This window comes from Cyprinodon tularosa, unplaced genomic scaffold, assembly GCF_016077235.1.
Source record: "Cyprinodon tularosa strain WSP-4 unplaced genomic scaffold, ASM1607723v1 ctg1667, whole genome shotgun sequence".
Taxonomy (NCBI): Eukaryota; Metazoa; Chordata; class Actinopteri; order Cyprinodontiformes; family Cyprinodontidae; genus Cyprinodon; species Cyprinodon tularosa.
The window spans coordinates 1-13,999 of record NW_024038501.1 but is presented as its reverse complement, the minus strand read 5'-3'; the positions used below and the strand labels follow the sequence as shown (position 1 = coordinate 13,999).

Here is a 13,999-nt window from a genome sequence, read left to right as displayed (position 1 = left end):
TTTTTCTATTTCTGCTGCTTTTCTTCCAAATTCTGCGTTTTCCTCTTTGAGTTGTTTCACCTCCATGCCCAGTTTTTGACATTGTTCTTTACAATGTTTGATTTTGGCAGAGTTAAAGCTGAAGTCTGTAAGTTTTTAAAAATCACTTTTTTGTCTTATTGGCTAAAACTGTCCCTATGCCCAGACAGCAGTACATGTGATATGTAACCTGTGAAAAAAACTGCTTCAATTGGTCCCGCCTACTGCCTGTATTTCAATCTGGAAAGAATAATTCGGGACGAGTCAAAACAACCAATCACAGCCAGAGGAGCGTCTGATGGAGTGTCAATCACAGCTCACACACGCTGAATCCCGCCCCCTTCTGGTCGCATGCGGTAGCCGCGCAGATGCTGTGAGAGGGCTGGAGCTTGGAGGTGGGGCATGAGTGAAGCAGAAAGGGTGGGGGAGTCTGCTCTCTTCTCAATGTTACAGACTGCAGCTTTAAACTCCACCGCTTTGGCAATGTTGGTTATAGTCAGTGTGTTCTGCTTCAACTCCACTCTGAAATCCTGCATCATGGTCTGAAAGCGTGCCGATGGCAGACAGGATGGCAGCGGTAGAGTTTTCTTCAACACGGGTTTCAGCATCTACCACGTCGTCTACTTTGGGCTTTTTCTGTGTCGCTGATGGTTTGGCAGGAGATGTTAAAGTGTTTTTGGTTCCTCTACTGTTAGTTTCCATCCTTTCTGGACCACAATAGTCGTGTGTCTGCAGCACCTTCATCTTAGCGTTAGCTTTGGTACTAAAGTTAGCCATGTTCTACAATAACGTTTTCAGAGTTACTTACACATTTCTGGGATATCTAAGTAAGATCTCTCCAGTCTTACATCAAGTAAGTCAGGGTTTCGTTGACATACATTTATTTTATTGACTTGCAAGGGTTTGCTACTCTGAGCTGTTCACAGTACGTCTGCTCGCTCCGCCATCTTGGCTCCTCCCGGCGGTGGCCAAGTACATCCCGCTGCAGCCTGCGGGAAGGCCCCGCCCACATCAAGGACAGCCATATTGGAAATGCTGACCGCTCTTGCCTATAGGCACTGGCGAGAGAAATGGACAAAAAAATGTGTTATGTCACATGGTATGTCTGTCAGGTGGTATGTCCTTTTTATTTTTAAATCTTTATTAAATCTTATTTTCTGATGTAAAAATAACATAAGCAACAAACAGTCTAAACAAACAACAATAAGGAATTATTATGAAGATGTATTTATCTATCCTCAAACCCTATCACAAACAAATGTCATAAAACGTAAATTAAATTGGTAGTTTAGAAACAAATGTACATTACATTGAGGACACATTTATCTATCCAATAATTATCATACACGCACACTTATCTCTATAGTGGTGTCGTTAGGGCTGGTGCAGTGGATTCTGGACAGATTACCAGTCCATCACAGATTAAGAAAAAATCTATCCATCAAATTTCTGACCCGCTTAATCCCTCATGGGGTCGTGGGGGGTGCTCGTGCCTATCTCCAGCGTTGATTAAGAAAACCGATATAACCAAATACTTGCTGGTGCTGAAGTTCAAATAACAGATGTTGATGTTGTGAATGGTACTCTTAAAATAAATAAGTTAAAATCCAAAATATAATAGCCTTTGCCTTATTTATTAAGGACTAGATAGAAAAAAGGTTTGGTCGGCAAGACATTTAGACAACAATTTTGGCCAACTTAGTATGTCCACTCACAGTGCATTTTTGTTCTCTTTATTTGCCAAATATTTATCTTATTATTCACATTGTGAATACAAATTACAAACTAAAGGACTTTTAAACTTCTAACAAGTGGCATTCCGAAACTAAGACATAATATGAGTAGTCCCCGCATTGGCTGTCACGGCGCAGCCAATGATCCGAATGTATGTTTTCCTCCCCATATCGTTTTCAAGCTGTAGGCCAACACACCTGCTCTTTTCTCTGGAAAACAAGGTGATGTTCAAGGTATATGAAAAAGAAACAGGAATGCAAATTCAGAGTTAAATTTTAGGGAACCAAATGTTGCAGAAATGTTATCTTATATTAAAGGTATAGTGGAGGATTTTATTTTTCAAGGATCATCAAAGTTAGTGGTCCTCCTAATTGTTGATCATTCTGGTGATATGTTTAAGTTGGGCCGTGGGAAAGTGTAACTTTTTCTTGTCAAAGTATTTGGTGGTTCATGTTTTATAACTATAAAGTGTTAGGATCTGGAGGTCTGTCCACCTTCCTCCAGCAGAGGGCGCCTCTAGGTCTCCTGGAGCTGAGCTGACGACCACACCTGCGATCCATCGGTCATCAGGAGATCAGCATATAAGCAGCGGCAGGACTACACTCCAGCGCCAGAGTGTTAAGCCAGTTATGGTTAGCGAAGCCTGAGCCAACCAGCTTGTCTGATTCTCTGACTCCCCTGAAACCTGAACTTGAACCTGATCAGTTTTTGTCTTCTCTGCCTCCTAGGAAGAAACCTGACTGAACCCTGGAACTCTGGAAGGGTTTCATCTGCTGAAATCTGCCTGCCGGCTCTCAGGAGCCCACCTGAAGAATCTAACTGTCTGAACCTGCCTGCCCGCCCTCAAGAAGAGGATTGGAAGAAAACTCTGGATCTGAACACTGATAAGTCTGAAGTCGAGCCCTGCTGCTGCTTAGCCCTCTGCCAACTTCAAGCCTCTGGACCCACCTGGTTCCCTCCCTCAGCTGCTAAATCTGAATCACGTCACAGGTACAAACCTGCACAATTCCTCTGGCAACGATCTCCCGCATCCTGGCTAACCTAACTGTCCCTCTCTACAGAGAACCCTGTGTGACCATGATTTATTTTTTCACAGCTGGGATCATTCTCAAATGTCAACATTTTTTAGAATGGAACAGCTGGGCACCATGACGATGGTTCTTTTAAAACACAAATATTCTGTGGTTTTGCTGCAAGAACTTAATTGTACCTGAGTGCAAATCGTTTCTAGATCGACATTGTTGGTATAAATCCCCAGAAAGTCTCATCGGCGTGATCTGAGTTTTTTTGACAACTGAGGCCTTTAAACTCGGTCAGCAACATGGAGACGCCTGCTCTTGTCCCTGGAAAACAAGGTGATGTTCAAGGTATATGAAAAAGAAACAGGAATGCAAATTCTGAGTTAAATTTTAGGGAACCAAACGTTGCAGAGGTGTTATATTAATATACTAACATTAGACGTGTTTGAGTAACACATTGATGATCCTGTTATTTGATGAACGTTCATTAAATTGTAAAATCCAAAAAACTTGTTTAACTACATTTAATGGAAAAACATTAAATGAGTTGACAATTAAAGGTTTGTAGTTACCTTTATGTAAAAATTTTATTTATTTTCATTATTTTTCCTCCAAAAATTGCAAAATCTAATTCCTTGGTACCAAGTTTTTATTCTATCATATCTTTGGTGATGCAGGATCAGTGGATTCATGGGAAAGTGTCATTTTTTCTTGTCAAAGTATTTGGTGGCTCATGTTTTATAACTAAAAAGAGGGGTTTTAGATTTCTCTCAGTCTGCATACTCTTCCATTGCTTCCTAAATAGATCTGCTATAGAGTGGAAACATTTGTCCAATTAACTCTCTCAGATAACCAGAGCGTCTCTGTTGGACCCAGCAGCCGTCTGGATGAACCAAGCTGCAGGAAAAGAAAAGCGGCGGTTGTCACCAAGTTGGACAACAAAACGTTATGCAAACAGAATTGCAACAACTTCAGCCGCCTCGGTAGAGAGTACCAAAAGGTACCAAAATAAATACAAAAATACCAAAAGTACCAAAATACATACATATACAGAAGAGCTATATGTGTATATATTTTATCTCTTTTTTATTTTTATCTTTATTATCTTGTGTTGTTGGATGTGTGTGTGTGTATATATATATATATATATATATATACATATGTATATATATGTGGCAACCTGGGAGGGGTGGTTGGATTTTCTCTTTTTTTTATGAAATCCAAATGCTAGATATTAAAGTTAATGTGGGATACCGACAACGCCACCTGGAATAACTCCAGGAAAATAGAATAGTAAGGACACAGGTAAGTTCTACTGGAAATGAGACAAGATTCAAATAGTTTTACAAAAGTTTATTAACTTCAATATTCTTCCTTTGTTTAAAATAGTCACAATAATCTGCAATTAGATGGTTTATCTTTTTTCTAATAATACATTTTGCTTAATGGTCTGAATCATTAATGTGTAAAAAAAATAAATAAATAAAAACCAAAGAAATCTTTAAGGAGAGAATACATTTGTTAAAGTTTTATTTAATCTGAACAGCTGAAGTTGAGATCTTTAATGATAAAGACACATTTTTCATTGTTTTATTCCAGATTCTTATGAAGCAGATGGTGGACGCTGCCATAGACCTCCAAAACAAGGAGATTTTCCACAGAGACTTGAAGTGTGAAAACACACTGGTGGAAATGGGATCCAAGGAGCCTCGCATCCAGATTGTTGACTTCGGCTGTGGAAGCTTCCAGATGACGAAAGTCTACAGAAGTTTTAGTGGTGGGTTTCCACTATATTAAACATTTAACTGAGATCCTCTTTGAGTCATTTCCTTTAGAAACCAAATGGACGAACAAAGAATAACAGTCTGCTCTGACTATGCCTGTATTCCAGGTACTCTTGCATTCGCCCCCCCAGAGTGGATCAGCTGTAGCAAATACAGACCTTCTCCGACCACAGTTTGGCAGCTGGGAATCATCCTTTATCACATGCTGCACAGGTGATACTTTGACACCAGACTTTTTACTGCCTCATGAAATTCAACAAAAACATTTCGCAAGGTATAGGAACATAACCAGCAAGTGCCTTGCTAGTTAGCGCCCGCCTGTGCTTCTGACCATTAACCCTTGGCTTCTCTTTCCAGAGTGCCTGAATTTTCTGCACCAGTGTTTGGAGGAGGATAATAGGAGACGATCCACCCTGGAGGATCTCCGTTTTCATTCCTGGCTCCTGCCACTGAGGTCCGTCCCTCGAGCCATCCTGTTACTGAGCCCCGTCTCTCAGGGATCCATCCTGTGACTGAGCCCCGTCTCTCAGGGATCCATCCTGTGACTGAGCCCCGTCCCTCAGGGATCCATCCTGTGACTGAGCCCCGTCCCTCAGGGATCCATCCTGTGACTGAGCCCCGTCCCTCAGGGATCCATCCTGTCTCTGAGCCCCATCCCTCAGGGATCCATCCTGTGACTGAGCCCCGTCTCTCAGGGATCCATCCTGTGACTGAGCCCCGTCTCTCAGGGATCCATCCTGTGACTGAGCCCCGTCTCTCAGGGATCCATCCTGTGACTGAGCCCCATCCCTCAGGGATCCATCCTGTGACTGAGCCCCATCCCTCAGGGATCCATCCTGTGACTGAGCCCCGTCTCTCAGGGATCCATCCTGTGACTGAGCCCCGTCTCTCAGGGATCCATCCTGTGACTGAGCCCCGTCTCTCAGGGATCCATCCTGTGACTGAGCCCCGTCTCTCAGGGATCCATCCTGTGACTGAGCCCCATCCCTCAGGGATCCATCCTGTGACTGAGCCCCGTCTCTCAGGGATCCATCCTGTCTCTGAGCCCCATCCCTCAGGGATCCATCCTGTGACTGAGCCCCGTCTCTCAGGGATCCATCCTGTTACTGAGCCCCGTCCCTCAGGGATCCATCCTGTGACTGAGCCCCATCTCTCAGGGATCCATCCTGTGACTGAGCCCCGTCCCTCAGGGATCCATCCTGTGACTGAGCCCCGTCCCTCAGGGATCCATCCTGTGACTGAGCCCCGTCCCTCAGGGATCCATCCTGTCTCTGAGCCCCATCCCTCAGGGATCCATCCTGTGACTGAGCCCCGTCTCTCAGGGATCCATCCTGTCTCTGAGCCCCGTCCCTCAGGGATCCATCCTGTGACTGAGCCCCGTCCCTCAGGGATCCATCCTGTGACTGAGCCCCGTCTCTCAGGGATCCATCCTGTCTCTGAACCCCGTCCCTCAGGGATCCATCCTGTGACTGAGCCCCGTCCCTCAGGGATCCATCCTGTGACTGAGCCCCGTCCCTCAGGGATCCATCCTGTGACTGAGCCCCGTCTCTCAGGGATCCATCCTGTGACTGAGCCCCGTCCCTCAGGGATCCATCCTGTGACTGAGCCCCGTCCCTCAGGGATCCATCCTGTGACTGTGCCCCGTCCCTCAGGGATCCACTGGGCCTTTGTACATGTGATAAAAAATATTTATATTTTATATTATTTCAATATATATATTTAAATTGCTCTCTGACTGTTGTGTGCGTGTTTGTAGCTCAGTCTAGCACCCTGACTACCACATCCTTCATTATTTTCTGGAACTATAAGTCGACTTTATTGTGTTTGAGGAAATCCCACTTTCAGCTTTTATAAAGCTGGTTGCATTTTTTGCTTCTTTTAGCACCAAGAAGATTTTGATTACAAGTTATTAAGATAAAGCTGGGTTTACAGTTCAAAACCAGGTTATTGTTGAGGATCTCAACCTTCCTGTACATAACCATCATATTATAATCCTAAAACTATCCATCTTCTAACACACTTAATCCCAAGTGGTGGTTGCAACGCGTGCTGGTCTATGGGCAAGAGGCAGGGTACACCCTTAACAGGTCCCCACTCCATACCTAAGGAGAATTTAGAGATTTAGTTAGTTTATTTAGCCAGTTAACCTAACAGTCATGTTTTTGGACTCTGGGAGGAAGCTGGAGTACCTGGGAATAGAACCCAGAACCTTCCTGCTGCAAGGCAGCAGTGCAACCCACTGCACCACTGAGCAGCCTATATCCTAAAGCTATTTAATTGGAGATATAAAGTTTGATTTCTCTGGATTTATTATTGATGATAAACTCAACTGGAAAAATCAGCTTTATGCAAAATGTCTAACAGTATTTCTATATTGCAGAAAACTAAATGTTTTGATTGGATAAACATGATCTATATGGTGGTTAAAGCTATAAGCTGCACCAGCCCTAATGAGAAAACTGCCCCCGCATTTCAATATAACAGCATAAGATGATATAAAAAAAGTCCTGAAAAAAAGAAGGGCTTATTTTTATCTGTATAGTGCCTTGAGATGACTTGTGTTGTAAATTAGCCAATAAAAAAATATTAAATCATATTAGATTTACAGAATAAAAGATAAAAAAGGAAAAGATTTAAAAATAAATTAATGAATGAATAAATGAACAAGCACATAAATATATCTTAAAATAAATGAAAGATAAATATTTCTATAAAATAATTACAAAGTAGGTGGAAAAAAATAGTTGTCCCCCCTACGTTTGATGAAAGAAAAAATAATAATAAAATGGTCAAAGAAAAATAACTTCAATCTCACAAAATTAATGAAGAATTCTATGAAAAATAAATTAATTAAAATCAGATATAAATTTCCAACCATGTTTCAACAGAATGATTAAAAACATGCCTGGACTAAAACGATGGTTTCCTGGACTATTTTGTTGCCCAATCTTTTCAGTCAATCACTGTTTTTCAATTGTTTATAGGTTTGAATTTTGTAAATAAAGTGTTTTTAAAAGAAAAAAAAAAAGTATTCTTCAAATCCAAATCTTTTCTTAGGAGTTTCTGCTGTTGGATAATAACTATTTATAATTTTATATTTTACTTCTTTTACTTTTGGATTACACCTGAATACTTTTTTTCTTTTTTCTTTTAATTATTATTAGGTCAAAAACATTTACATGAAAAAAATACTCTCAGAGAGGATAGCAAAGGTGAACATGAACAGATAAACATCAATTACAATAAAAGAAAAACAAAAAAAGTAAAGCAACTATCAGGGGATTTATATCAGCAAACAATAGAATCAAACATAGACAGAGCCATAGAAATAATAAAAACAAAAAGGTGAACGCACCTAGAACAGCAGATGTTTGGAGAAATCAAGTCTCAATTTTTTGGCACATTTGTCATTTTTTTTGTATCTTTTTAAGAGAAGAAAACAAGGTTTTAAAGTCATTAATAAACCAATGAAAGGAAGGTTTAGCATTTCTCCATTTAGCACAGTGGATATGATATTTACTCAACAACAGGAGGTTATTGATAGTTTAAGAAACAGGCTGGGGAAGATGGTCCATATAAAAAATGACATCATTTAGTGCAAATATATATATATATATATAAATCTGCGGGATTAACGACTTTGAATATGACTTTGTACTCATTTTGTTTTGCTGTGGAATGTAGGGATTGATTATCACCTGAATGTTCTGAAATGGACTCCCTTCAACTGATCTCTGCTTTTTCCGCTTTTTCTCATTTTTACATTTCCAATCTTCTTCATTGTCACTATTTCCCTCTTCCATCCCACAAGAATCACCTCCTGTTTCATCACTACTCGCGGCCCAGGACATTTCTCCACGAGCGACTTCGAAACACGCACCATGCACCAAACGACCATCCAGCGGCAGTAGGCCCCCGTCACGTCCACTCGGTGCAAATTACTTTTCAAGTTATGGACAGCACTTTGCTGGCAGATCATGAAAACAAAAAACTGTGTTTTCTCTTTGATTATGGCATAAAATGTGCAGTCTTACGAAGACAATGCAAATACAAATAGGATGATTGATTACTAATTTAATTTATGAGTCAAGTAATGCAGCCACATTCTTAAAATGAAAAAGCATTTCTGGAAATGCTTTTTCATTTTCAAATTTTACATTTCAAATTGACTTTTGGTATGTATTAAGTAAAAGGATGAGCAGTGTTAAAGAAGAAAATTAAAATGCAAACAGGATTATTGATGATTAATTTCATTTAAGAGTCAAACAATGCAGACACATTCTTAAAATGAAAAAGCATTTCTGGAAATGCCTTTTCATTTAAAATATGGTAACGATTTGCCTTCATAGATATCAGGGGAATTTGAGGAATGGTTATTAGGATCCGATAGGTGGCAGCAGTGGGGCGATAATGGATTCGAGCTGCCGTTGAAATATAAAGAAGAAGAAGCGTCTTTGTGCCACTAGCTCAGATTGGGTGCAGCATTAGCTGAAATTTGTTCTCGTTGTGGTTTTTCATCTAGCTATTCAAAACGTCGTACGCAATGAGGTAATGTTTACCATTTTCTGATTGGTATAGTTATTAGTCTGATCTCTGTGTCTGTGAGTTAATACCCTGGGTAGCCCGTTTGATGCTGCCTCATTTGTGATTAGCAGCGTGATTAGCGCGTGAGCTACGGAAAGCTAAAAATGCTCCCGAAATTTTTTTTAAATGTTTCAGCCGCTCAATTGATTCTTTGGTGTTTCCATATCTGGGCAACATGATCTTTGGGAACATTTGCCGTTTACATCCCACTGAATGTGTTAATGAGTCATGTTGTGTTCAGAAATAGGTGTTCTCAGATCAGTAGTTCGGCATTTAGCTCTATAGTAAACGTTATTGAAAAGGTGCAATGCTGTCCTACAAGGTTAAAATCAGCGAGGTGCATTTCTTGTTTGTTACCATGTTGACTTTGTTTTACTACCCAGAGGAGACCGCGGCAGAGGCCGGGGGGGGCGCTTTGGTGGCCGCGGAGGACTGATCCAGGGGTGAGTCTGATTGTCAAAGAAACAGTCGCTTCTACACTTTACACACACAGAACTATGTTTTCTCTACATTTATTTTGCTGAACATTAACTGCACTGTTGCAGTCCTTTCTTTGCATTTAATCCAGCTTAAAAAGTATACTTGAGGCTAGTGATGGTGAGATGAAGCCTCATGAGGCATTGAACTGTTTGGCCAATTTGCTTCAACGATCCCCACAGTTCATGATCATGTCACCACCTACTGGTGTAATGCAGAACTACAGTAAGTAATAAAATCTGATTTTTTTTTTTTGGGCAATTTTTTTCCCTTTTAAGTTCCTTTGAAATTGTTAATTGTTAGTGTGTATAATAAAATGTTTTGTAAATTTTTTAAGTGTAAAATTTCTTACAACAATCATTTAAGGTGCACAGTTTTTCTGCCATTTTAGTGAAATAAACTCGAGCAGACAGTGAAAGTGTTTGTGCAAATTGGGCAATGATAAGCCAAAAAAGTTTTTCCACATTTTTTGGTTTTATTCAGTCGGAAGCTGTGTTCAACCAATCTTTTGGCTAAACCTACTATTTTGGCAGCGTTTTTACCCAATCTGTATTTTTACTAGGGCAAACCAATGCAAATTAGTCTCATTAGCCAAAATAATTAAGTTTAATCACAACTTTCAAAAGTTAAGGCCGGTTTTGAACCATCAACCTCTAGGGTGAGAGCCTGTGTCGTACAGATGACGCCACTAATATACTTCTTAATGCTGACGTGCTAACACTGTGTCCAGTGGTTTGCTCAGATTTTGGTCATTACATTGTTTGTTCTCACCAAAATAGTTTTAAACAACTAGATTAGTTGGAAAACAACCAATCAATTCTTAGAATCTATTCAAACTCTATCATACTGACAGCAACTCTCCTCCAATCTCCCACATCTTGACTGAATACTGAGGCTGTTTAGATGCCCGTCACGTGGTATCACGATAGCGAGGTCTTGGACGTCATAAATTTTGGCCCCTCCTCTAAATGAATCACGCCTCGACACGCGCTTTGGAGAAACGCCCCCCCATTACTCGACACACGCCTCGAAGCCTCGGCTCAGCTCATAACATCACTACTTGAGATTATTCTTTTAAACCTAGACTATTTTAATCTACACCATCTGTTAATTATCTTGTTGGTATTAAAAAAAAATATTAATTTTAATGAAATTCAGTTTTCACTTTTGTTTTGCATTAAAGGATGAGCCAGTTTCATAGAAAACCCCCATCATGATCACATCATGCCTGTGGGGAAACGACTGCATCAATCAATGTTTAAATAGACAATTGTGGTAAAGAAAAGGCAAATGTACTTAAAATTCTTATCTTTTGATCTTGTTTGATTGTTTTATCTGCATGGAGCCATCGGAGCTTTGCAGGAGAACAGTTTCAAATATGGGGGACTAGGGCTGGGCGATATAGAAAAAAAGCTTATCGATTAAAAAAAATGCATATTGATCGATATCGATAATTATTGAAAAGATTTGAAACCATATTTTATGTGCAGCTCTGCCTGGACATTTTATATTGCTAAATGATTTAATTTTAATAAAGAACACAAACACAGACTTCCAATTAAATATTTATTTAACCAACTTTTTTAACCATAACAGAATTGTTTTAAAGAAACAATTCTTAGTTTCCTGCTTTAACCTGAGTTATTACTTTGAAGTTGCTGGCCCCTCAGCATTTTTCTCTCAATTGTTAGAACTACGTGGGAAACTGCCCAGAACTTTAAATATATATTTTCCCGAAATTCCCGAAGATTCCTCGGAGGAGAGCCGCGTCGTGGCCTACACAGCTCGTACTCCTGCGGCTGTGAGCGGCTGAGATGATAAAAAAAAAAAAAGTTGGTTGTGTTATCAGACTTCGTTTTCTCTGGTTCCCTACAGTTTTACAGATGACTGTGGTTTGTTTTTTGTCCGACTTGCCATGAACGAAATACTGCCAGACTGGCGAACTACAAAAACCTTTCTTTGGAACAATTTCCTCTGCCTCTCCTTGCTGCGACATCTTCATGTGCTCTGTGTTGTGGTTTGAGAGGGCGGCGCTTTGTGACTGCGTGCCTGGGTTCGCGATTGTGATTGGTTAGGAGGAAGCAGTGACTAGCATAAACCTACATGCTAGGCTACAATGAGAAGGAAGGAAAACTGCCTTTTTTTATCGAACTTTTATCGACCCTATTTTTTTCTATTGCGCCACATGTCTATCGATCGATATATATCGTTATTGAATTATCGCCCAGCCCTATGGGGGATTGCTATTGATAAATGGCATTTCAGATTAAAGGGGAACGCCGTTTTTTTCCATTGGGCCTTGATTTTACGTTATTCCATCATGTTCTACTCACCCGTATGAGTTTAGTGTCATTTGGAGCCGTTCTGAAGATATTCCGTTAGGTTATATCCAAGTAACGTCTTCCTATGGGCAACGACTTGAAGGCACAAACTGAACTGTTCATCATTTATTCTTTATGGTACGCCAGCATTCAGAACATGGAGGCCAATCACTGTCCCCCAGACATCCGCGGTTAGATTATTTATTTTTTTTAAACAAAGCGGAGTGTATATGACAATATAACCTAACGAAATATCTTCAGAACGGCTCCAAATGACACAAAACTCATATGGGTGATTAGAACATGATGGAATAACGTAAAATCAAGCGAAATTCTCTTTTAACGGCTTTTAAAGCAAGACATTCATGTGAAATTAGAGAAGCTCTTTAATGGTAAGAAGCATCTGATACAATATAATGCAACCACAACCATTAATGAAATGTTCAAAGATGGGATACAATTAAAAAGAGAATGCATAGTGAGTGACTGGAATGTGTTAAAGATAAATTAAATCCTAAAAATAAAAGCATGGACTTCCCTAATGGTGCACTCAAGGAACCTGTTATGGGCGTCAAAGCATCTGATGCATTGGAAAGTCAGAGTTTGATACTGCAGTTCAGAAATTTGAAACTTGGCCCCTGAATGCCGGAGCGTCGACCAATCAGGGGGTTTAATTTGCAAACTGCAACCAAACTCTTTTGCCTAATGAAACAGCTGGGTACATTGATGCTGCAACATTTGATGAACCAAGTTTCTTCATCTACTTCAAATGAATAGCTACTCATTTCTTTTTCTCTCTACTTTTTAGGTACCGCCCGTTTGTCCCACACATTCCATTTGATTTTTATGTGGTAAGTGATTATTGTGCCAAAGCTGTTGCAATCAAAAATGACATGTTTGAATATATGCCTGGACAATTATTTTAGACCAATATTGCAATTTTTTTTTTTGGATGATAATCCTTTACACCAAGAACAACCATGTCTGTTTTACACCAGGGTTTCAGTTTTTCCAGTCCTTAAAAGCCTGCTTGTCCAGTTTTGCAGGACTTTACTGTTAAACCTGCACAAACAAGTTCTTTCTTCTACTAGATTGCATTAATCTAGGTGTTAGCTGCACATCTGTCCTGTGCAGTGCATGCCCACTATAATCGTATTACTGCCACCTAAAGGGCTGGAAGGAGACATTTAGTGTTTTACTATTGTTAAATGTGTCTGCAATTTCATAATTGCATTTTTTTAAAATTACAATCATGTGGCAAATGCAATTAATTTCCCAGTCCTATTTGAATGTTAAAGTTGGAAGAGATACTAAAAGTGAATTTTGGTGAAATCAGAACTGTATAGTGAATGTCTGTCACATTCTACAGAGACCTGCAGACGGCCACATGCTGTTAGCGTTCCGCCCCGCTCACGATCAATGAGATCTGTTCCAAACCCACCACAACTTTTCCGCCACACCAAAACCGTTTACATACGTCCGTCACAATACGGAGCCGAGACATTTTTTGCTCCGGTCTGGCCAGGTCAAGATCCGTGATTGCAATCGCACCAAACAGTAAAAAGAACGGTGAGAAGATCCAGTTCATCAACTCAAAATACTGTAATGTTAGATCAGTAACTACAAATTAGAGCATAATCCTTATATATTCCCAAAATGAAGACCGTTTGATTAAATGACTGGATGCAAACTATTGGTACTTCAACATACCAGGAAGCAGATTTCTCATCTCGATCAAAATATTTCTCTTATAAAGCTTAAAAGGCTGATAAAATCATTTCACAAGAACTTCCAAGAGAGCATCTCACTACTTCCAAAGAAACTCATGGATTGATGAAGAGATGCTGAGTTTGGAAGTAAAGAACAAGCCAATTTATTATGATCCTCGTTATCCCTGTTACAAAAATCCAAAACAAAAAGAAAATATTTGGGCAGAAACTGAACCTATGTTGGATTCTGATGGGAATTTATTTAATGTCATATTAAATTGCATTTTTGCATGTTTTGCTCCTATGAATTTAATAATAATAAAGCGCATGCTCTCTTCGAGCTTCGAGGGAGT

At 39.9% G+C, this 13,999-nt stretch overlaps 1 long non-coding RNA gene across 1 annotated transcript; it reads left to right on the top strand.

The window, feature by feature from the left end:
* The first annotated feature begins 8,952 nt into the window (after positions 1–8,952).
* LOC119780830 lies at positions 8,953–12,810 on the top strand. The gene is made up of 3 exons (XR_005280453.1): positions 8,953–9,103; positions 9,523–9,582; positions 12,746–12,810. It is a non-coding gene; the product is annotated as an uncharacterized LOC119780830 (long non-coding RNA).
* The last annotated feature ends 1,189 nt before the right edge of the window (positions 12,811–13,999 follow it).